This window comes from Crocodylus siamensis, chromosome 3, assembly GCF_052110815.1.
Source record: "Crocodylus siamensis isolate JL-2025a chromosome 3, ASM5211081v1, whole genome shotgun sequence".
In the NCBI taxonomy this organism is placed as follows: domain Eukaryota; kingdom Metazoa; phylum Chordata; order Crocodylia; family Crocodylidae; genus Crocodylus; species Crocodylus siamensis.
In genome coordinates, this window is record NC_143397.1 from 97,375,368 (window position 1) to 97,399,978 (window position 24,611).

General features: G+C 46.3%; 1 protein-coding gene across 1 annotated transcript in view; it reads left to right on the forward strand.

The window, feature by feature from the left end:
* Window positions 1–16,186: 16,186 nt before the first annotated feature.
* Window positions 16,187–24,611, forward strand: part of ACO1 (aconitase 1) — a 44,045-nt gene continuing 35,620 nt past the window's right edge. The window contains exon 1 of the mRNA XM_090038823.1: window positions 16,187–16,308. The gene's annotated coding sequence lies outside the window, so the exon portion shown is untranslated. The remainder of the gene's footprint in view (window positions 16,309–24,611) is intronic.

Here is a 24,611-nt window from a genome sequence, read left to right on the forward strand (position 1 = left end):
ATAGGGTATAAGGCATTAACCCAGAGGGATAACTAGCATTTTTGGCACCCTGGGCAGAGATGTTGTCAAGTACCAGAGATACTGGTCATTGCAGGTGAGATGAGGAACAGGGAAAATGCAGAGAATATGGGTTCAGAGCATTGAGGGCTGCTGCTGGAACCTCCTCTAAATCAACTCCCAGGGTGGGTTCTCTACTTCCTCTGCCCAATCAAAGGATTTGAAGGGAGGGACCTGCAAGATCATTAAGTCCAGTCCCCTGCCATGGGCAGGCAATTATTGGGCTCAAACAATCTCAACAAGGTGCTTGTCCAGCCTCCTTTGAACACCTCTAAGGACAGCCACTGCAGTACCTCTGCTGGGAGTGTGTTCCAGATTCTAGATACCCTTATGAAAAAGAAGTTTTTCCTAATGTTCAACCTACATTTTTCCTCAATTTCCTTGTGCCTGTTGGTCCTCGTTCTCCCTGGGGGTGCCTTTCTGAAAAGTTGCTCCCCTAGATCTTGGAGTTCACCCTGATGTACTTGTAGGCGGCCTCTCAAGTCACCTCTCTGTCTTCTCCAGCTCCCAGAGCCTCTTCTCATAGGGCCTATCCTCCAGGCCCCTAATTACACAGGTTGACCCTTTTCTGTAACCTTTCAAACTTATCCACATCCTTCCTGAAGTGCAGTGCCCAGAACTGGACACAGTACTCCAGCTGTGGCCTCACCAACGCCAAATAGAGGTGGAAGAGCACCTCTCTCGATCGGTTTGCAACACATAGGCTGATACGAGCCACAGTCCTATTTGCCCTGCTGGTGACTTCATCTCATGGTTGATTGATATTCATCTTCTGGTGGATTGTCACCCCCAGATCCCTTTCAGCTGCAGTGCCAGCCAGTGGACCACCACCCATCATATAGTTGTGGTAAAGGTTATTACTACCCAGATGAAGGACCTGGTACTTGTCCCTATTGACCTGCATTATTGAACTGCAGTTCTATTACTTCATTAATGTGCTGCATGCAAATAAATGGCTAGACACCACATGATTTGGAAAAAAGGAATGATTTTGTGTAGCCCTCCTCAAGAGCCCGATGCCAGTCCCGCTGGCATCTGTTCAGTTTGCATTGCCTCTGCTCTGGATGGGACTTTGGACTGAAGAAGGCAGCTTCCGTGCCTACCTCCTAACACCTGCATGCTCTAGATCAGGGGTGGGCAATTATTTGGGCTGGAGGGCCATGTAACAAGTTTTGGGGAGCTGTTAAGGGCCGCACACATAAAATTAATGGTGCTTAACCACAGCTATGCTTTAAAAAATTATGGCATGTATAGTATCAACTTTATACTATAGATGCTGTAACCAGTTTTCTGTACAACATCACCACATTTCCATATGCAATTCCAGAAAAAAGTTCCAAAATTACCACACAATTTTCCAAAATCATATTTTCATAAACATTTCCACACAACAGGTCCCAAATCACCACAGACAATCACGTTGCCACAATTTCCATGCAACTTCCCCCCTGCCACTCCCCACTGACCTGTGGTGTGGCAGTACCCGGCACCAGGTCCTGCCCATGGCCCCTACATCCCCCCTCCAGCCACATTGCTGCTGACCTAGTGCAGGCTGCACTGCACTTCCTGACACAGAGCAAGGCCAAGTGGTGCCAGGGCATGCCATGTCCACCGCTGCCTGGTGTGCAACACGGCTGCCACAGGCTCCCAGGGAGCAGCAAATCCGCGCGGGTGCAGGGCAAGCAGTGGGTGCAGGGGTAGGCAGTGCGGATCAGCATCCCCTTGACACAGGATGGAGGAGTGACTTGTGTCCACCTGCTGCGTGGCTGCAACCCCTGGTGCTCAGGGGAGCTTGGGAGCAGGGGCTGCATGTGGCAGGGTTGCTGCTCATTTCCCTGTGGGACATTTCCAGGCTGCTTTACCAGCTCTGTCCACATGCAAAAGATCCCGGGGTCCATGCTGCTGTTGCACAAATGTGGTTTATTTCCTGGAGGCGCGCAGAGATCACAGACACACAGACATCAGCTGGCACAAAAGGATGTATTTGTTTGCAAACAAGGTCAGAGTGGGGCATTGACGCCCAAATCAGCTTCTGACAAACTAATTGTGTTTGCAAGCGGAATTTATCTTCTCTCTCCTGAGCACGTGTGCAGACACCGGAACTGTTACAGCTACTTCCGTTTCATACAAGCATACATGTAGTTACATCATTACATACATCGCATGTATAGTATAATTAGCTACTTAAGTATGCGGGGCGGAGAGGTAAATATGCAACAGTTCATTAAGCATGCTCAAAACCACAACAGTTCACTAACAGTTCATACCCCAAGGCCACAGGCAGTTGAATTCCAGCTTCTGTAATCAGCATGAGAAAGGCTAAGGCGGGTGAGGGGGAGAAAGGAGCCTTGGGCAGTATTTCTTTCTTATCAGGTGCAAGATGCAAGCTGCGCATTTCTAACACTGCTACCCTCCCTGCTGCTGCACCCGAAACACTACTGTCCCATGAGGTCCCCCACACTTTCATTCCAGTGCACAAGAAAGAAGGCACAAGAAGTTATTTGCAAACTGGTGAAATGGCTAGTGTAAAACAGCACAGCTTCACTGAAATCAGTAGAACTACAACCGTGAGGATATGGCCAGGTCTAAGTGTATATTCCTAATTTTCCACCAACTTAAAAAGTAATTTAAAATTAAATTACTCAACCTATTCTCTGATTTTACTTTGGCTGGTAATTTATTCACTTGCTGCACTAGGTTTCCCATATTTCCACAATGATTTGACTCCTTTCCTATTAAATTTGAACTGTTTTCTGCTTCATCTGACTTCATATGTCCACCGCTTTTCTTTATACCCCAAGGTTATTTCTAACCTAGTTTCTTCTCAATGCATTTCTCATTGCTCATTCTCACACACCACATTTGCAGTGTCATTAAATGATATGTGCTTTTTCAAGCATTTTTTTTAAAATTGCCTTTGAATTTTCCCTAATTTTATTGAAATATGCCCATGGTTACTTTTAAATTATCCTCGTGTCCACTTTAATATGATCACTTTTAATGTCAAACAACTATTGTAGAATAAATAAGTCTTAACTTCCATTCCAGATTCTCTGCCCCATACCGCTCTGATGTTTAATTCAGCTGCTGGATTTTTATTTTGCATTAATACCTTTCTGCAGAAGCATATCATTTTGAAATATTGGGGAGGCTGGAAATACGCACAGCAGGTGGAATCATCACAGCTCCATTCCTAATGAAACTTAGACTAGCTAAGAATCTGTTCCCAAGGTCTTGCTTGCAGAGCTATCTACAAGGAAATCACTTACACACAACTATTAGGGAGGATAAGCTTTTCCTTTTCCTATTGGACTCTAACCAAATGCTTAATAATACTTACATTACATGGATGTCAATGGTACATAAACACTCTGGTAAATCAGGGCCTAAGAATAGAGTGGTTCCAAGCATATGTAGTTAGAAAAGGCAGATAAGTATTTTCCCCTGCTTTCAATTTAGGGGGTGATGCTGATGTTTCAAAACACAATTTTGAAAGAGGAAAAGGCACCAATTATTTGGAAACTGGTAGGGTTTATTGTTCACTTGTGGACATACCACGTTGTTTACTTATGCTTAGCCTGAAGAAATGCATTCTGAGGAGGCGCATCCACATGATATACTAACTGCATAGTAGCCTAATAATACTGCACAGTAGCACAGCACAGCACAGACAATGCTAATATGCTACTGCACAGTATTATTAAGCTACTGCACAGTAGCATCACTAAAAGGGCATTTGCTGGTGCTACTGCACAGTAACTCCAGTTACTTTACTGCACATTTGTTTAGTACTTGATTATACAAGTACAGGCAACCATCACTTAGTGCTCTTAATTGGTTCCTGAAAAACCAAGCATTAAATGGAATAGTGTTAAGTGAAACCTATACTTGCCTGTACTAAATTAAATGTGCAGTAACCACTGGAAATTAAATGAACGTGTAGATGCACCCAGGGTTTAGACTTTTAGCACCACACACCAAATAGAGCTGACTTTGTGTGGTTATCATCCCAAATTGCACATTACAAGCTGTGTCAACACTATAATTCAACTAGACTTTTTGTTCACTTTCTATTTTTGTAGGAAGCATTCAACTATCATTAATTTGCAATACAATTATCAAGTTAAGAAAGGGGTGGGGAATCAGAAATGTTTAACAAGAAATCACACAATTCAGTAAAAGAGTTTTGAGATATAACAACACCCATGTCTTTTTACTTTAACTAGAGTATTAACCAACATTTCTAGGCTCTTATAATCTCTCTAAAATTGGCTGTCAATAGGAGGGATTCCAACCATATTCAAGTCTACTTATTCATCTGTATAATGAGCTGTCTTCCATCCATGAAAGATAACTATTTGCTTGGATAGACTATAATTCCTTTTAATTTGTTAAAAATTTAATCGTGGGAATAGTTACAACAACTCTGTCAAAGGAAAAAGTTCTTGTTTTCAAAGTCTTACAAAACCTCACTCCTTATAACATTGATGTAAAACAGGAGCGTCAAACTCATCCAGCCCTGAGAGCTAGATGAGGGGCATAGATCAGACCCACAGATTGGCCCCACAAACCAGAGCCAGCGTTGTCATGTGTACCTCATGCAGTACATGTCCCAGATTAGCTCCAGTCTGGAGCTTATGCATGGACCCAGCAAGGGTGCTGCTCTGGGATACAAGGGAGCTGCTCTGGGATGCGAGCTATATGGGGAACCCACATCAGTCTGCTTTTTCATACTGGCTCCAGGACCAGACCAGTTTGGGACCACAAACCATCTGCGTGCCAGACCCAGCACACAGGGCTGGTCTACAGGGCGCCACATACTGTGCACACCCTGGATCAGCCCCTGTGTCGCATGCACCCAGTCCAGCCCTGCACTCTCTGTGGGGCATATGCCAGCCTTCGTCCAGAGCCCATGTTGTACATGACATGCAGGGCTGACAAACGGTACATGCTACATGCAGTGTCCATGCTGAACATTGTATAGTCCATGCAGTGTGCCCTAGCTCACAGGAGCAGGGAGCATACATGTCCCCTAGTACACGGGGACAGTCTGTGCTATTTGTTGTAGGTTCATGCCCCAGGGGCAACCGTGAAGCCCCCTGGTGGCCGTGTGACCCCTGCCCAGCTCAGTATCTATTACAGCCCTCCCTTAATTTCTAACCTACCATGCTTTGCTCTTACTAGGTTAAATAAGGGAGGCTACCCACAGGCCGTAGAGTAAGCCTTGGTCCATTTGCAGTACCCTGGTTCCTTCCTGGACCCTCCACTGCCTTGATTCAACACTTAAACTCAATAGCCCTTCTCAGCTGGCCTGTGCCCATGTAGGACCCTTGTAGCCTTAAGGGCTACATGTATATCTGTACCCTTCCAGGGCACCCATAGCCTTAAGGGCTCAAAGCCTGGCTCTGTTTCTTCCCCTACTCCATTCCCCCAAGCCTCAAGAGTATTCTCTCTTCAATGTTAATTATTTGTATACTTGGCCTCCTTGGGCTCTTGGACCTCTGGTCTCCTATGTGGCCTCTCTCTGAGCTCTCAGACCCCTGGTCCCACATGCAGCCCTTCCTCTGGGCTCCCAGAGCCCCAGGTCCAACACAGAGCCCCTCCTCTTGGCTCGCAGCCCCTCTAGCCCACTTAAGGCTCATAGATCCTCTCATTTGGGTCTCAGCCTTTCCTAAACTGCTTGACTCCTACTCTCAGTCTGAGGGCTCCTGGATTACCGGCTCTCTAAACAGGCTTTGAGCCTGCCATTGCAGGGCTCAAAGCTAAACTATTAGTGTATTTGGCAGACACCTCAAATCCTCTAGGGGCTTAACATTTAAAACAAAGGCCACTTGCCTATACAAGCCCAGGATTTCTCAACCTAGAGAACTTGCCTCTGTTCCCATGCCTGCAGAGTTGTTCAGCAAAATCCAGGTCCCTTCAGGAGCCCTAAGCCAGGAACATCTTGTTTCATGGCTGCTGGGGAGAGAGACTAGCTGACCAGTGCAGGCTCTGTGCTTACATAGCTCAAGCCTGAGCCCTCTTCCAGTCAGGTGAGTCCCTCATTAGCTCCCCTGTGCCACCTCCAAGTGGCCTCACAGGCTGCTTGCACCCTTAAAAGAAGCAGGCACATCCAAGTGCCTTGCTACAGTACTGATCTGGACCAGCCCCAGAGCCAGCACAAAGAACCCTCAGACACAGGTGCTACACATAGTGGGCAACCCAGACTGGCTTCCTCTCCCACATCTAGCACTTAAGGTGATGCCTCAAGCCGTGTGTACTTCATGCAGCACCAGGGCCAGGGCTAGCGTGTGCCACATGCAGTGGGCTCAGTCGGTCTGAGGCCTATGAGCTCGGTCTCACCCACAGGTCATATCTTTGCCAGCCCTGGTGTAAAAGGTATCTGTGTTGGAGGAAGGGAATAAAATTATTGTGGCATGGGTCATGCTCATTACAAAATGTTCATTTTGAAGTTTTTCAGAGCTCAGGCCCAATAGTACAAGACTTAATCATATGCTTCACTTTTGTTAAGGTACCAGAGTGCAGAAAGTGAGACACATGAAAAAAGCAGACATCTTGCAAACACATAGGCACTGGCTTAACTTTACTAGTCTAAATAAAATTATTCATATACATAAGTGTTTGCAGCATGATGTTTAGTTTTTGCAGGAACATAAACTTAGGCCCTGACCTTGCACTGAGTTCTGTGCTATCAAATCCCTTAGCTCACGTGGAGCTCATATCAGAATCTGGTCACTGATTATTATAGATGTCAAGCGAGTGTGAAGTTATGACCACTGTTACAAACAGCTGCAGTAGAAATGAGGCTAGCTGATTAACTGGCAGATTTGAATAAGTTACATTAAAACTATTCGGTCTTTCTTATTTCAGAGCTACCATGGGTATTTTTCTGAGTCATGGAAAGATGGATGATCTTAGTTCAAGCTGCGTCCTTGGAATGATCCTGTGTTTTTTATGCACAGACACCAGTTGAATTACACATCTGTTGCATAAGGGTGAAATTTCATGACTCTGTTGCCAAACCAAATGGCTCTATTATTTGGGCAAAAGGAAAATCTACTAGCATTAGCATTTCTGGAGCATTTTTTCTGTCAAAACCTGAGACTCATTGGGTCTGGGTTCTAATTCTGTATCTTCAGCAGACCTTTGTGACCTTACAGAGTCACTCATTCCATTTTTTCTCAGTTCCCCAACTGTACAACGGAAGGGTAATTCCTCTTCCTGACTACCATTCTCTGTTTCTCTTGTCTGTTTATACTGTGATCTGTTTTGGGCACAGACTGTAACTGTGACTTGTAGAATGGAGAACATGATGGGGCACTGACCTCTATCAAGGTGCCTGTGAGCACTACTGTATATAAAAATAACAGTGATTCAGCACATGTTCACTAACCTGTATAAATACATATTGCTTACAAGCCTCCAGGTTAAACAGTCCTCGTTTTTCTACTGATGCTCTATTTAATAAAGGCCATGCACCAGATTCTAGCCTAGATTCAATCCCTTTGTACCATTGAGGGTTTCCACTAGCTTGAAAGGGACACAGGGCTTCCACTGTGGTCATACCTGAATTGTGCCATTGACCTCAACAGCAGCAGACTGTCTCCTTGCATAAACACTTTCCTAAATACAGAGGTTATGAGCTGCTGGGCGAGGTGAGGCTGCAGCCATCCGCTTCCTTTCTTAGAAAATTCTGCAAGAGCAACATATTTGCAAGGCATATGGTTTAGGGATTAAAATATGAAGCTGAGAGTCAGGAGATGTGGCCTCTCTTTCCAACTTTGCTACAGACTTGCTATTTAATTTGGGGCAAATTGCTTTACATCTGTGCGCCTCTGTTGCTATTGCTTAATGAGAATAGACAGTCATTCCTGGTTCCCAGGGGTGCTGTAAAGCTAAACCCATTGTGTTATAAAATGGTTTTCAAATCCTTGGGTGCAGAGTGCTATCAGAATGCAAAATGTCATATTATAAAGCATGATAGGGGCCCTGGGCTCTGAGACACTATGGAAATACTAATAAATCAACCTGTAAGATGGACTTTCCCATGACTTTCTGCTTCCAAAACACCAGGGCTAGGTACAGACATTTTAAAAGTCCAGGGAAGAATTGATCTAAGTTATATGGTTTTCTGTAAGCAGCGTAGTTTGGATTGGTAGTAAACAGAACACATATTTGCCCTTTGGTGGAAAGGGGGCAAACATTAGACTGGTTCTTCCATTTTTAAATCAATCTATGTGTGCCAAACATCTGTTCTGTTACAGGTATTGACCAGTCTCTGATCTCTCATACCTGCAAAAGTGTAATGCCTGTACCTGGCCATTATGTTTACATTCAACTAGGTTTAATAGATTATAAATATAACACAATATAGATTTAACCACCAGAGGGCAGAACCTCTATTTGTATTAAGTATATGGCTTATACATACATCGTCATTTATATAAATGGTTTCTTACAATTATTTAGGTTCCTTTTGAAAAGAAAGGCATTTAAATTAATTAAGCAAGACGCATATTTTTTGCACAGAAAATGTACTAATGCTTAAATCAGAGGTAAGTACCTCTGATTTTCTAAATTCTGCTTCACATTATATTGCTAAATTCTGCCTCACATTGTATTGCTTTTAAGAGGTACAGAATGCTTTGTGAATAAATATTATAGGTACCAGAGACTAACATGACTGTAATCCACTTTGATATTACTATTTAGTTTTCTGTGGGACAATAAGCTCTCTGCTTTAGCAGCTGCATGGCAGCATTTCTAAACAGTTTGAAGCAAATGGCAGGCCATATCTGACTGACAAGAAATATTGAAACACGAACTAATCTAAGACCCAATCAAACTTTAGATCTGAGTGTTCCCTTAGGTATCAGGCAGTGGCCTGCTTGGGTAAGGACCAGCGATGTGACAAAAGGCACACAGTCAGAGATCCTGGGGTGAAATCATGGGTCACCATAGATTCTGGAAGGGGAAGGAAGGAATCAATCTACTAGGCTATTAGCAAATGGCCTCACAGGGCATTCTTTACTGGATGCAAGCACAGAGCAGAAGTTTTATGTATGGCATTTGCCAATGAATTTCCCAACGCTGAGGAGGGAAGGAAGGCATGATGTGAGGACCTTCACTGGGTTTCTGTGCAGTGTTATTTTACAAAACAGGAAATCACAGGCTCTGGGACTCCCACAACTGTGATGAGAAAAGCACACTGCTGTCAGAAGTAGAAGAACTCACTTCCCTTGGCCCTGATTCAGCATAATTTATGACTTGCATCAGCAACAACCAATGCATTGTTGGAGGTCTCTGTAAAGTAATCCTAAAATTGAACATTATTTCAGTACACACCTTTCTTCTAAATACTGGAATCAGTTTAATGCTGATGGAAGCTATGGGGCTGGCAATCTAGCAAAGTCACAGATTTTATATCTCTCTCAGAAAATTACACAGGGGTTGGCAAGTACAAGTTTCACCCAACCCCTGTGTTCCCATACTAACCTTGAGGGGATACTTTATTCTCCAAGCCTAATACCACTTATACTCATAGACCACACACAGCTTTTGCCTCAACATTAGCCTTCCAAAACTGGGCATACATCTTAACTGGAATAGAAACAGATAGAATAGATGCGTGAAGACACTCTAAGACAGCTGCTGAATTTTTCCCTTCTCTTCCCTGCAGCAGGTGCATGGAAGGGGGGGCAGAGTCCAGCAGACCCAAGATGGATGTAGTCCCACCAATATTTGATTCCTGCTCCTCCCTAAGTTTGAAACCAACTGCCAGACAGCAGCAGTGGTATTTCTATTCAATCAGTGCAGAAGGAGTCAATTAACTTCATGGCTCTTTATTAGTTACCTGCTTCCTGCTCCACAGGTGTTAATGAACCTCCCTCTTCTATTTCACAACTTGGTAGACTGTTTAGCTCTTTTCAAAATCCTGCATCTGCCTGTGGCATCCCATCTTTAGCAATAAGTATAGTTTCTGTTTTGGCTGAGCACCAGAAAACTGGTGACTGTTCATCTACGAAAAGGTTAAAATTGTAGCTGTTGCCTGAAGAGGAAAGGGAGCATGAGTGAGCTGAAGATTAGGCTCTGTCCCTATTCTAAGCAGCTATAACTCTGGAAATATCTTATTTTCTTCTAAAAAATGTATTTGTCTTATTTGGGGGTGTAGGTATATATATAAGAAAATATGGCAAACTGCTCTTGCTGACTCATGAAGCCCTTGAAACTTAGGAAAGCTTCCAACATGTTTAAGAAATATTTTTGCTTCTCTTAGCATCTGACCTTTTTTGGCAGTGTTTCCTATCACTGGGGCCTCACCAATGCTTCCCCGTGCACAGAAGTAGGGTTTGCTCTAATTAGAGGAATGGTCTCCTTAAAAATGAACAGAGCTATTCCCTTGAACAAAAGTTTGTAGACTTAAATGGATAGGCTTTAAAGGACTGTAAATTTGTTCATATGCTTAAGAGATGTATGCACTGGAAAAGTTCCTAAAAAACAGAACAAAAAGGCTCCTTCCATGATAAAAGAATACGTATTATATTTGCTACATGCTAAATTTCTTATGAACAAACTACTCAGAAAAAGCAAGAAGGCTACCCTACAAAAACAAAGGACCCAAGCCTACAGACAATTCTCCATGCAAAAACAAAAACAAAAATCCTGTGGGCATTTCTGTGAATGCACTGGATCTCCTTCCACACATAGCTATTTGCACTTTTTTAAGTCTGTGGAAGACTAGGCCTAAGAATATCTAAGATAATTGGAAAGAAGTAAGATGCCAGACATAATGTACAATGTTTAGACAAATATGTGATTTTATTAAAAGGCAATCTGCTGTAATAGTGCATAGTGAGACAGAATTCCCATGAGAGGAATACCTTGGGGCAAGAGGAAGGAATAAATATTCTTATAATTATAGTTTTAAGTAAGGAAATGCAGGGTGCTGAACTTGTAATTGAACCCTGTGCAGGCACAGTGACCTTCTTGCAACAGGATGGTTCATTTATATAAGACAACAGGCTAGGAGGATTCAAATAGCCAAAAAAAGTTGAGGGGGGAAAAATAAAAACACTATGTTGCTGCACCCCAAATAGCACACTCTCATCTGACTAGAGTTATTTGGGAAAAGAGAACGCTTACATTCTACTTTTAGCTCTCCACCCTCTCTGACTGTCCAAAATAGAAGACCACCCAATAACCTCTTGTCTCTCCACCCCAAGCCACTCGTAGGGCAAAGGCAGCAGGTAAACCTCTTTGTTTTTTCTATCTCTAACTTTCCTCGGTTCTTCTACACAGAGCAAACAACCTCCTCTACCACTTTCCCCGCCTTCTCCATCTTTGGCTCAGGAAGATTCACAAGAAATAACCTCTGTTACTCTTCTAGTTTTCCTAGATGTTACCTTTTTAGCCCTTAACTAACTATCCTCTCAAAGGTAGTTAGTTAATTCTTGTATATTCCTCACTGACTCCCTTGCCAGATTCTCTTCTCCCAGCTCTTCTTTGGCTAATGCTCAAAGGGCAGCCAAAGGAAACAGTACAGAGACATGCTCAAGGTTGCCCTCAAGCATGGAGGCATCGACACCAATGGCTGGGAGGAGCAAGCTACTGACTGTTCGACGTGGTGCCACCTGGTCCATCAAGGCACATGCCACTTTGAGGCCTAACGACCTGATACGGAGGCAGAATGGCGGCAGCAGAGGAAGGACAAGGAGACCAACCCAGGGTTTTTTTTAATTTTATGTCTCAAGCCAAATTGGCCAAATCAGTTCTGAATTCCATCAACTGAGTTTAGGTCTGGGTGGCTGTGTCCAGATGAGCGTGTGGTACGTGGTGCCACACACCCATCTGCAGCGCCACACATCACACATGAAGGCATTCCCCATGCTGGTACCTTGCAGCTTTTTTTTTTTTTTTTTTTGGGGGGGGGGGGGCAGTTAGCCCTGGGAACTCCTGGGGTCAAAAAAAAACATGCCAAAAAAAAGCAGGGTGAGGCATGTGGCAGCAACGTGTGCCACTGAAAACTGGAGCCCGGCCAGCCGAAGCCACACTCTGGCTGCCAGCCACATTCCCAGCTGCAGCAGTGCCCTCCCCGAGGGCCCCAGGTAAGGTTTCTGGGGGCCAACACAATTGCTGGCCAAAACCTCCCCTACCCCAGTGGGGTTAACCTGCCATGTGCTAGAAGGCGCATGGCATGGGTGTTCACAAGGGGACAAGTAGCAGCCGAACAAGGTGAGCTGCTGCTACTTGTCCCTAGGGAAACAAACATTTGCATTCATGTGAATGTGGCCTGTGGATACTACCACCAGCAAGTATCTTACCTCCCAGACTTAGTCTGGGGCTTCACATACTCCCAGATCTATGGCAGGCAGCTTATGTGCAAGCCCTAAGCCCAGAGGCCTTGGAATACAGATGCCCCCTAGTCTTGCTTGCCCCTAGCCAAAAAGCCGAAGCAACAAGCTAGAAGGAAAGCTTGAGAACGATCCCTTATTGCCATAAAATGTGTAGCTGAGCTCCTCCCACTGGCAGGCATTATAGGCTCTCGCAGGGGTTCCCTGCGTGCAGGGCAATACACAGGTCTCCACCCTCAACCACACCAAGTCATTCAAGGTTGGAAAGAAGGGGATCTCCCTTGCTAGGTACAGTAAAAAACAACCTCATGGTTGAAGACCTAAAGGGCCTTGTTGATGGATCTGGTTTAGGTACATGCCTTTCTAGACTGGATTTGCACCCTGTGGGTCACATCCTATGCATCTGCCAGAGTGAGCTTCAGGTACTACAGCTTTTGACATACTGACAATATTGCCAACTCTCATGATTTTTGACATTGTTCTTAAAGTCTACGCTTCTGGAATGTGAAAAACTTAGCTCTCTCTTTATATTTATATAGATAGATAAAAGAAAGAGCTAAGTTCTTCACATATATATATTTATATATATGTGTGAAAAGTTTTTCACATTCTGGAAGCGTAGACTTTAAGAACAATGCCAAAAATCATGAGAGTTGGAAACACTGCATACATGAGGTATACACACATTTGCCTAAGTGAGTCTGTCAGGTGCAGACCTACCCCCTTCTCCTTGACTTGAGATGAACACTGCCTCTCTCTAGAACAGTGTTTCCCAACCTTTTCCAGCCCAAAGTATACTTACATTTATAAAAATTTTCTATGGCACACCTGCTAACATGGGCAACCCCGCGGTTGATCTCACTGCCTGGAGGGACCCCCATGGCTGATTCTGCAGTGGCCAATCACTGCGGCTGACTGCTGCAGCTGCTGCCAGGCGTGACTGAGGCTGCTTTTGGGAGTGGCTGCAGCGACTGGCCAGTGCTTGCAGGGGGGACACCGGCGCTTCTGCCTGCCCCCCCTGCCCATCGCCTGAGTGGCAAGCATGGCCAGTCAGAGGGTGCACCAGCGCTCTCAGGGGGTACATGTGCCACTGCAGTCTTCACAAAGTTTTCACAGGCCAGCTAAGGAAGTGCGGGCTGGATGAATGGACTGTAAGGTGGATAGAAAACTGGCTGAAGCATTGGGCTCAGAGAGTAGTAGTCAATACTCAATGTCTAGTTGGCAGCCAGTATGAAGTGGAGTGTCCCAGGGGTCGGTCCTGAGGCAGGTTTTGTTCAATGTCTTCAACAACAACCTGGAAGATGGGATGGAGTGCACTCTCAGCAAGTTTGCAGATGACAGACACCAAGCTGGAAGGAGTACTAGATACACTGGAAGGTAGGGCTAGGATTCAAAGAGACCTCAACACATTGGACGATTGGGCTAAAAGAAATCTCATGAGATTCAGCAAGAACAAGTGCAAAGTCCTGCACTTAGGACAGAAGAATCCCAAGCACAAGTACAGGCTGGGGGCTGACTGGCTGGGCAGCAGCTCTGCAGAAAAGGACCAAGGGGTGACAGGGGACAAGAAACTGAATATGAGCCAGCAGTGTGCCCTTGTTGCCAATAAGGCTAACAGCGTATTGGGCTGCATTGCCAGTAGGTTGAGGGAAGTGATTCTCCCCCTCTATTCAGCACTGGTGAGGCCACATCTGGAGTCCTTTGCCGGTTGTGGGCCCCCCAACTACAGAAGGGACACATTGGAGAGAGTCCAGCAAAGGGCAATGAAAATGGTTTGAACTGGTCTTATTGAGTGTGCAGAAGAGAAGACTGAGGAGGGATTGAATAGCAGCCTTCAACTCCCTGAAGGGTGATTGCAAAGAGGATGGAGCTGGACTGTTCTCAGTGGTGGCAGATGACAGAAGGAGCAATGGGCTCAAGTTGCAGCAAAAGAGGCTTAATTTGGACATTAGGTAGAATTTTCTTATGAGAAGGGTAGTAAAGCACTGGAACAGGCTCCCCAGAGAGTTGTTGGAGTCTTTGTCCTTGGAGTTGTTTAATCCCTGGGTAGACAAAGCCTTGTCTAGGATGATGTGGTTGAGGCTGGTCCTGCTTTGAGCAGGAGGTTGGACTGGATGTGACCTCCAGAGGTCCTTTCCAGCCCTCCATGTCTATGATTCCCCCTGCCCCACTCTCCACGAACCTGTATGCTTGGGTTGTCTTCGGCTCTGGGAGGGGAGTGGGGTCATGAGAGCAGGAGTGTTGGGAGCCCAGACACCTGGGTTCCCTGCCAGGTCTGGGACAGGAATGGGGGTGGAGTTACTTAGGGCAGGGAGCCTGGATGCGTGGGTTCCCTCTGGCTCTGGGACAAGAGTGGGGATTGTGGGCGCTGGGGGTGGGGGCATGTTAAGCAGGGGCACTGGGAGCCTGAACACCTGGGTTCTCTCCCTGGTCTCCTCCCAGATACTGCAGCCCAGCACCAGGGTGAGGCACATGGCAGTACTGCTCCTTCTTATCCATTCCTCTGACTCAGCATCCAGCCAGATAGGCCCTCACCTCCGTCCCGGGTGTTCTTTGTGGGGGGAGTCCCCCTGAGGGCAGAGCCTTCCTCACCATCTTGGCATACATTGCTATGACCTGGTCTCTTTGGAGTCCTCAGATGCCCAGAGCCCACGGCCAATCCTGCCGACCAGAGGGCTCCCCCTACAGCCGATCTCACTGTCCAGTGGGATAGTTTCCCCTGCAGCTGATCCCGCAACGGCTGATCACTGCAGTCACTCCTGGGAGTGGCCGTGGCTGCTTCTGGGAGCAGCTGCAACAATTCGCTGGCACTTGCAGGGGGGGCACCAGCAATCCTGCCTGCCCCCCCGCCCATCTCCTAAACAGCAAGTGCATCGGGTCAGGGGGTTGCACTGGCTCTTTCAGGGAGTGCACGTGCATCCCCTACGTGTTGCCACTGCCTGCTAAGGCATTTCCTATCCTCATAGCTATTGTAGCTCATGGTAGCTCATTGCCACAGCAAAATTCTGCGGCATGCCAGTCCATTTCTGACGGCCCCCTGGGACCGGTGGTGGGGAAACTCTGCTCTAGAACTGCATGGCCTGCACTAGGCGGGTAGAGCTGTGTTTCCCAGCCAGCAGGCCCGGGGGTGGGGGGCAGAGGTAACTGCAGAAGGGGCTGGCACTGGGACACAGGCAACACAGTGGCTGCACTACACCCCCAGAGCATGGTGGTGGACCCCTGCGAAAAGATGCCGTGGACACTGCAGGCAGTGCGCGTGGGCCGTCACTGCTTGCCACCCCCTCTGCTGACACTGCCGGTAGCGTCTGCGGGTGGCCACCGACTCCTGGTCGCCGCTCGCCACCCCCTCCCCGTCACCCCTGCCAGCGCTGTGGCTGCCTGCGGGAGCTCAGCGCTAGCCACCAAGTGTCGCCACTGCCTGCGGGGGCTCCCTGCGCCCTGCCAGCCTCCTGGGGCGCGTGGCGTCCGTGCACTGGGGGACACTGAAACCTGGCGGCAGTGGGAGGCAGGAGGATGCTGCTGCCTGGGATACCCCCGCCCCAGGGTCAAGGGCAAAGAGTCTCTCCGAGGACATGCCGGTGCCCCAGGCTGCCTGCCCTCCTCCCTGGCTCTGCGGCGGATCAGAGTTCTTGGGAAGCAGAAGCGATGACGATCGTTTATGAGACCGATTCAACAGCTGGAACAAAACCTGTTCTTCGCAAGCTTTGGGGCACGCAGGCCCAGGGGGAGCGCGGCCGCTGCTCCGCCCGCTCGCCGGGCTGTCTGCAGGGCGGGCCCATGCCCCGCGGCCCCTCGGGCGAGGGGGCGGGCCGGGGCGGGCGGGGGCGGAGCCGCCGAGGCCGGGACGCTGCGGCCGCCGCTCCAGGCTCGGCTCGGCCGCCGCCGCCGCGCTGTCCTCACGGTGAGTGCGCGCGGGCCCGGCCGCCGCCGCCGCCGCCGCCGCTGCTCGGGGCAGGGCAGGGCTGGAGGCAGATGCCGCCGCGGAGCTCCCCGCCAGCCCGCCCTTGCGGCGGGGGAGGGAAGGGGCCGGCCTTGCATCGCAGCGTCCCGCTCGGCTCCTGGGGCGGGAGCTGCTGCTCAGCTGGGAGGCTCGCGGGGTCCGGCCGAGGGGAGGGGACGGCTGGCCTGGGAGGGATCAAGGCCGCAGGAGCGGCTGAGCTGGGGGTTTCTTTCTTTGACCCCCGCGTTGTCCCTGGGCCCAGCGACGGGGCCTAACTCGCTCGCCCTCCAGCAGCCTTCCCTCTTCTTGACCCTGCCGGGAGCCTGCAGAATGAGGCCTGCCCTGCGCCTCCACCTCCACCTCCAGCTCGGCGCCCGGGGCTTGGGGAGTTTGGACGGGCCCGCCACGGGCGCCTGCCTCCGGCTCAAATATCAAGCCCTTTCTTTGCCTGGAGGCAGGCCCAGGACCATTGGCACTGCGTAGGGGGTGCATGCGGGTGCACGTGCACCCTCTGAGTGTGCCAGTGCACCCTCTCAGAAAAGGCACTGCCAACACTGCCGGTGGCGTCTGTGGGCAGTCTGCAATTGCTGCTGGCTGCGGGTGGTTGCCGGCTGCGGGTGAGTGCTCACCACCCCCCGGCTGCCAACAGCGCCATGGCTGCCCGCGGGAGCTCCCTGCTTGCTGCTGCCAGCCACACCGCTGCTGCCTACGGGAGCTCGCCCTGCTCCCCCAGCCACCGGGGCAGGTGTCCTTCATGCCCGGGAGGGTGCACTTGTTGCCCTCCCAACCCCCACCCCCTTTGATCTCTGCTCTACCCAGCACTCAATGCCAACTGCCAACAGTGGTGGGAGCCTTTCTAATCAGGCTGGGCTAAGAAAGTCTCTTGACTTCACTTTGTGGCGTATTATAATCTACCTGATCCTTTCTAAACTCTTCCTTCCACAGGTGTTTACCACCCTTCCTTCTTTTTTTCAGTGGTCTTGAAGAAAGCCAGCCTTCCTTTTCTGCCCTCCGGTTAGACCACTCCTGGTAATGGAGCTCCTATTTCACTGCCCTGCAGACTGTTGATAGCTTATGCCAATGAAGTGATGTTTATTTCTGCTTCCACCTTAAATGGAGTAATGTGGCCCTAGGGCCCTGGCTTATTAGTTAAGCTTCTCGTTTATTTTTACCTGGAGTTATACAGCAGCAAAGTAACCATGTGTTGTTTTATAGGCGTTGATGCCCCACAACTGTGTACCCCCATTTTTTTTTTACATTCTAGATCTGCCCCTTGTCAGGCTGATGTATTTTAGGGCAGAGTAAACTCGAGTCTAAAAACCCTTCTTAAAAAGCTATAAATGCACGGATCTGCCTATTTTTCTGGGGAAAAAATGATATGCCTCAAAAAGAATTAGCTTCAACACAAAGATCTGAGTACATATGCCGGTTATACAGGCAGAGCTGTCACTGGCTTTGGTTCATGTCCGCATGGATGGGGCTGTTCTCACTTGGCACCCTAGCAAAGTGAATAGGGCCCTGCATGAGGGGTCATGATACTGCAAATTGATCCGAAGAGTGATGTTTGCTTTTTTGGAATAGCAGAAAAAAACTGATGCTATCGGTTACATGGGTAAACAAAATAGCCACAGTGAGTTCAAGGTTTCTTTTGCAGTCGGGGGGAGAGAGGGAGGGAAGGATGGATAATGTTTAATGAGTGGGTAATCTGGAAATTGCTACTTCTAAAGTAGCTTTTTATTATGTATCACTGCTGCTGCTACTTTATATTGCAGTAGGGCCTGGAAGGTTCAGCTGGGAGTAGGTTTTTAGTGTGTTTGATTTTGTGTGCTTATCAAAATTCATGGCAGAGGTTATCTCTTTTATTAGACTCACTAGATATTTGCAAAAAAAAAAATTCTTGATTTGCACGCTTTTGTGTTATGCAGCAAGAGACTATCCTTGCCATGCAGAAGTTGCAGGCTAAATGAGTGGGACAGATGAAAAGCATGGGGGAAAAGCAGCAGCAGGGAGAAACAAACCCCTTCTCAAAGTTGTACAACTTGTTAATGTCACAAGTTGGGAATGGAACCCAGATCAGGCTGCCTGTGTACTAGAAATATTAGTGCTCCTATTCCAGTAACTCCCATGATTGGGAAAACTGTAGTCTTTGCTGGCTTTCATGATGCAGTAAGTGGCAAACCCTCTGAATCCTCTCCTGTGTTGGTGGGGCATTGTGGCAGATGCGGTGTTTGCTAATGTAATAGCACTGGGGGCTGCTGTAGTGGAGACAGAAAAATCATTTTTGTCATCTTATCTAAGCATTTTGGAACATGCCTTAGGGTGATAATGTGCCCCAATCTGGAGTGAGGGAGACAGTGAAACTAGCATGGAGCTGTTTCAAGAGGCTTTGGTTCTTTTTAGCTGTGCACTTCTGTCTTGTGTCTGAGTAGCAGTTGTAGTTTGGCACCTCAGGTTTTTTCCAGCTTAGAACTAGTGCAGGGGTAAAAGAAGGAAAAGTGAGTTGGCTTCTGACTTGAGTAATGTTTAGCAGGAACACAGGGCTGTGCAAGATGCACTATAAGGAGTCATTGTTCCAAAAGATTTGAAGTATAATATACGAATATGATAGTCAAGCATACCAGACTCCTGGACTACTCCCATCCCTGCTAATGGTAGGAATGATATAATCCAGGGGTTTTCAACCTTTTTGAATCAGTGTACCCCCTGTGGGCAGATGTGGGGGGAGGGAGAGCTGGCACACAGCCGGGTATGGAGCGGGAGGTGGCACGTGGCCAGACACGAGCAGCAGCTGCCGTGTTCAAGCTTCCCCCAGCCCCCACATCCTGCACAGCAGTGCGGGATGGTGAGTGGTGGTGTTCTGTCCTCACCCACCTGCGGGTACCCCCTAGGGCCTTCTCAAGTATCCCCAGTTGACAACCCCTGGTCTAATCTATAACATTCATGCGCAGGAGGACCTCTGTGGATTAGAGTATTTGCAACACTGAACATTTTCCCTCTAGCCTTGCTTTGGCTAAATGTAGTCAGGTTCAGTGAAGTTCATTGCTGAGGCATTGTTTAGGGGTGGGCAAGCTCCTGAGCTTTTTGTTTGTTTAGAGAGAAGTAAGCATTTATTGTATTTGGGGGAGGGAGTGGGAATCAGAGACACCTCTAGCTTTCATGGCCTGAAGTTGCCAAAAAAGGCAGGGGGCTAGTTCCCCTAAACTTGTGAATTTTTTACTCTCCTTATGAATTTCAGGAGACTTACTTAAAAAAAACCCCAAACCCTTGTGCCCTTTCAGGAGCTAAATGGAGGATTTAGCTCTGTAGTAACATTATTCTGCTGTGCGTTGTGCACTCTATTGGATACTGCTGGTACAGATGGAAAGTTTTACTGGTTAGTAGTTTTATGGCTTTGCACTCTGGCCTCTCTTTTTCTCTCTGTCTCTCTCTCTCTTTCTCCTTCCTTCTTCATTTACCAATACCCTGAGTAATTCTCTCCCACTCCATTACCATTTAAATAGTTTCGTGGCAGCGCATAAAGCTGACACACTGGTAAAACCTCAAGAGAAAGCACTACGTACAAATGTATACCGTAATGTATACGAATAGATACCAACATAACTGGTTGGATCATCTCAGCAAGTAGTCCTCAATGTCTAATTTGGATGAGGTTTCAAGTAGGGTCCCCCAGGGGCCTGTCCTGGGTTCAACATTTTCATTAATGATTTGGACAATGGGATCTAGTTCATACTTAGCATTTGTGGATGATGCAAAGTTGGGTGGAACTGCGGAACTCAGGAGGGCAGGGCTAGGATCCAGAATGACCTGGATACACTGGAGAAATGGTCCTCAATCAATTAAATGAGATTCAGCATGCATGAGTGTGACGTCTTGCAGTGGAATAATCACATGCAGAAATACAAACTGGGGAATGACTAGTTAGGCTGCAGTATTGCAGAGAAGGACCTGGGGTTTATAGTGGACCCTAAGCTGTATCTGAACCAACAGTATACTCTTGTTGTAAAAAAAAAATAAAATAAAGGCCAACAACGTCCTGGGTTGTATGAACAGGAGCATTACTTGCAAATCAAGAGAGGTGATTCTTCCTCTGTATTCAGTATTTGTGAGGTTTCTCTTGGAGTACTGTGTCCAGTTTTGGGCCCTGCACTTCAAGAAGGAAGTGGACAGTTTGGAAGCAGTCCAGTGCAGAGCAGCAAAAAAGATTAAGGGTCTGGGAGACGAGACTTATGAAGAAAGTCTGAAAGAGCTAGGGTTATTTAGCCTATAGAAGAGAGACTGAGGGGGGATTTAATAACAGCCTTCAAATACTTGAAGAGTGATTATGGCGAGGATGAGGACAGGCTGTAGAGAGGAGTCTCAAGCTGCAGCAGGGGAAATTTATTTCAAAGGCAGGTTAGACAGATGCTTGGATGGGATGGTTTAGCCAGGAATGATCCTGCCTTGAGTAGAGAGCTGGACTAGATGACCTTGTGAGGTCCCTTCTAGGCCTGTTTTCCTATGATCCTATATTGAAACAATGAGGAATCCTTCAAATAATTGCCAGCAGAAGAAAGCTGCTGTAGGATGTCATCAAATAACTAGAATACTCGAGTGTATTGGAAGAGACTCCCTTCCCTTTGCTTTCCCCTTGCAACAGGAGGCTGGGAAGGGATTCTTATTCTTCTCTGCTCTGTCTTGGTGCAGATGAGTGCTTTCACAGGGCTCTCTCCTCCAGTGCTGCTTATGGGGAATATTTAGCTCAGATAAATATTTTCACTTCATTCTTAGGTGCACAAACATAAGTAGGAGTTCCAGCTTTCTAAAATGGGGAATCCTAAAGCATCTTATGTATTGCTGGCCAGAAAAAAGTTCTATTGGTAAAATTTCTATCAGTAGATGTCCATTACTTGAAAGCAGAACAGTGCATCTGCATGTGGTTATGTGTTTGTTTTTAATGAATGTTCTGAAGAAATACTGCTAGTAACCTCTAGCAGCAGTTTACCAAAATTGGTCTGATTCCAACCCATTTTGCCAGTAGCTATCAGCAGTGTAACTAATCAAAGGTGGTTAGGCTGAAACTAAAAAGAATCATGTCAGTTCCCTAACGGCAACTTCCAGGAATACGGGGAACATATTTTGCATTGGAAATGCAATTTTAAATGTTTTAGAACGACAAAAAGTATTGTGGGCTTCTGCTCTGCTACATTCTGAGGTTTTGCCTTTTTGTCCCAGTTAAGGTGGGAAGGGAAGGAGGGAGGGCACAGGGAGGACATAACACTGCAGAGCAGAATTTTTATTCTTGATCAGTTCTCATCTTGACTATACTTGTAAAAGAACCTCCTTCTCCATGCACACATCAGCACATCCCCTTAGGTCAACAGAGGTCAGGGAATGAAAGAGGAGTTGCAGGTCTATAGACAAAGCAGCCCAATTGTAGGTTTGTTCCTTGAAATGGGAGTAAATTGAGGGAACTTGTAGTTGTTCACAGTGTTTCCTACCCCTGTACATCATTCTTTGGTCATCTTCCACCTCACTGTCCATGGCTTCTTATAAAATGTATAGATAAAAGGAAGTAAATGGCATACTTGATCTCTCTCTCTCCCTCCCCCTCTTTTCTCTCCTTCTTCTCTCTCTCTCTTCCTGTAGAGAGAAGCTGAAAAAGAAACTAAACTAGATATGCTTCTCTCAGGCTTGCATGTAGCAGCTATCCATATAGATATGCAGAAAAACATACCCCTATGTCTTCTGCTTTATGTGAAGCAGGAATCTTTAAGTTAAAGCCAGTCCCCACAAATACCTTCCTTGTCCATGTTGGTTACAATCCAACCAGTAGTGAGTTGCTACAGAAGTAACATGTAGGGCAAAGTTCAGAGCTGCTGCCTTGTGGATACAATGTGTGGCTTTAATTTTCACTGTTGCCAGTTTGTAGTCCATAAAATCATTTTCTGCTTGGAGTGCAGAGCTGTTTAACAATACTTGCTTGAGCCTCTTCCTGCAGCAAACATGATAATAATTGCACATCTTTGTGTGACAAGCATCCTTGTTAAAAATAAGCATGATTATCAAATTTCTTTCTTGTGTCTTCTTAGACTGTGAATTCAATTTATTCCTCTAAAGGCTATCTCTGAGAGAGACTGGACATGGGCATTTTGCACCTTTCTGAAGTTGTTCAAAGCCGAAGTCTTTTTTGGCCATCACTTGTATGGCATGATTTATTATGGGGCTGCAGAAAGTGAATGAATGCATAGGTAGGGGGAAACAGGACCCTGGCTTGAGGTAGCCATAAATTGGCATCCAAGTTCCTGAGGCTTCTGCTGCCACTTTACTAGCTCTGATCTTGTTGAACAAACTTAAAATATTCATTTAGCACTTGATGACTGTTGATATGTGCCTTGGGCACATCAGGGAGTTATACCAGTGACCAGCAGCTCAGCTAAGAATCCTCTGAATTCAGCAGTCCTGCACCAGGGCTTCCTTGGCAACACCTTAGATCAATTGCTCAAATTTTGAGCTATTGAATTTCCCTGAAAAAAGGGCACAAATGTAAACTGCAACTGAGTGAAGGAAGGAAATAACACCCCAAATATTCCAAGTGGGCATGAGGCAAGGTGATGAAAACACATTACAATGAAAAGAAATATACATTTAATTGCTTGCCTGCAATGCTGAAAATGCTTCCCGGAATGAATTGTCTGGAGACATTTGTATCTTTGTTGCCATCTAAGATTTCAGCTCTAGCTTTGTTCGTTAAGAAGACTACTTAGAGGAGAAATAAAGTGATGCATATGTTCTCAGCCTGGGATACCATCCGGGTTGTTCCATTTAAATTGATTATTTTAATACCTATAAAGTGTCAATCTCATGGTGATATAAAACCTCTTCACACATTCAACTGCAGTTGTCTTCCTCTGCCTGACGAAGGGTGTTTGTACCTCAAAGCTTGCAAAGAAGCTTTTTTCCCTCAACTATTTTAGTTAGTCTAATAAAAGATAGCACATTTACCCCAAGAACCTTGTCTGTTTCTCAAGGCATTGGACTGAATGGTACTATTTACAGCAGTGTCACAACACACTGTACATTTATGGCATAGTGAGTTTATCTAACCTAAAAAGAGCAAATGGTAAGTAGAAGGAGCTTTTCTTTGTCTTAACAGAACTGGTTTCTTCACTAGAACACTTACATACTCTGTTCTAGTTGGTGGGCATACAATTGTAACCAAAAGCACTGTAAAATAAGACTTGGCTTGTTCCAACCAATATCCAAAGCATTGGATTTGATCCAAATAGCCTTCTCTTTGGTTCCTTTTCCTATATATGCCAAGGGCTGCAACTGTCCTGATTTTGCCTGTAGATAATGAAAATGGATATATTTAAACATAAAATATTTGTCTATAATGCCCACCTCTTGTTGTTTGGTGGGGAGAAAAGGGAATTTGCAAATATTCTGTGGGCCAGTAATTCCACATTATACATGGACCTTTTAAAAACATTTAAGAAATTATGGAAGTTCAAGTTATATGTTCGTCTAGTCAGGGATAACCCTGCCATGAGCAGGTGGCTGGAGTAAATGATTTCCAGGTGTCCTTTTTATCCCTATTTTTGTTTGTTTTTATGAATTTCTGATTTTTGAGTAAGAAGAGTAAATATTTTCAGTAATATTTCATTTTTGGGCATCTACAGCTTTGGTTGGAGAGGATATTTTTGCATTTTGTTGCCTGATGCAGAATTTGGGTAGATCAGTGGGCAGCCCACTAAGGGCAGATATTTTCAAGAGGTGGGTTTTCAAAGCACATTTAAATGTTAACTGCAAATTTCACACTATTACATCTTCTGGATTTCATGTAGCAGATCCAGAGCTGGCACAGTCTTTGGGAAAGGCTAGATCCAGTCTTGAATCTCTCTGCTCAATTCCTGTCTCTAAACAGAATATGAGAGCATGGGGAAGACTGCTTCAAGAGTTTCTGCAGATTGTAAAGATTTTTTTTTTGTGTGGAATCTGAACTCTGTGTGTTAGAGATATTATGAGTGAGGTTGTGCCCTTGAGTCATACTTGCTTTTAGTTTTATCAAGGGATATTGCCCAATATTGGTTTGACACACCCACCCACCATTCAAGTTCATATATGTATTAATTGCAGGATTGTGTGGTTTTGTTGTTTTCATCTGGTCTGTACTGTTCATTTTTAGTTTTAGGCTGTTTTGCCTTCAGCCAGCAGCACATAGCATAGAGTGCATTGAACTGACAGCCAAGGCAGGCATAGGGCCTTGTTTTTTTTCCCCTGTCCTT